The sequence below is a fragment of the Schistocerca piceifrons genome, unplaced genomic scaffold (genome assembly GCF_021461385.2).
Source record: "Schistocerca piceifrons isolate TAMUIC-IGC-003096 unplaced genomic scaffold, iqSchPice1.1 HiC_scaffold_1424, whole genome shotgun sequence".
Taxonomy (NCBI): domain Eukaryota; kingdom Metazoa; phylum Arthropoda; class Insecta; order Orthoptera; family Acrididae; genus Schistocerca; species Schistocerca piceifrons.
The window spans coordinates 50,001-50,410 of record NW_025727263.1 but is presented as its reverse complement, the minus strand read 5'-3'; the positions used below and the strand labels follow the sequence as shown (position 1 = coordinate 50,410).

The 410-nt window shown below is 57.1% G+C and overlaps 1 non-coding gene across 1 annotated transcript in view; it reads left to right on the top strand.

The window, feature by feature from the left end:
* The first annotated feature begins 254 nt into the window (after positions 1–254).
* The window catches only part of LOC124734338, a 1,909-nt gene continuing 1,753 nt past the window's right edge, over positions 255–410 (top strand). The window contains exon 1 of the ribosomal RNA XR_007009331.1: positions 255–410. This exon is cut by the window's right edge and continues 1,753 nt beyond it. This is a non-coding gene — a ribosomal RNA (small subunit ribosomal RNA).

Below are 410 nucleotides of genomic sequence, written 5' to 3'. Positions count from 1 at the left end.
AGTTGGGAGCACGGGTGGTCGCACCGAAAGCGTCTACTCGCCTAACTCCGGGCGATTGCGCCTCTCTCGAACCCGACCAAGTACTTGGGACGGCGCTGCGCGCCGCCGGGACCTGAGAGGGTTTCGAGGTGTATTGTGCAGGGGAGCTCAGCCTCCTCCTGTTTGCAGAATGATTGAGCGGACGCTTGCGTGTTCGCGCGGGCCCCCGGGACACACTCCCGGGCGGCCGGCTGCTCAGCTCTAGTTGACGCAGCTCCCTGGTTGATCCTGCCAGTAGTCATATGCTTGTCTCAAAGATTAAGCCATGCATGTCTCAGTACAAGCCGCATTAAGGTGAAACCGCGAATGGCTCATTAAATCAGTTATGGTTCCTTAGATCGTACCCACGTTACTTGGATAACTGTGGTAAT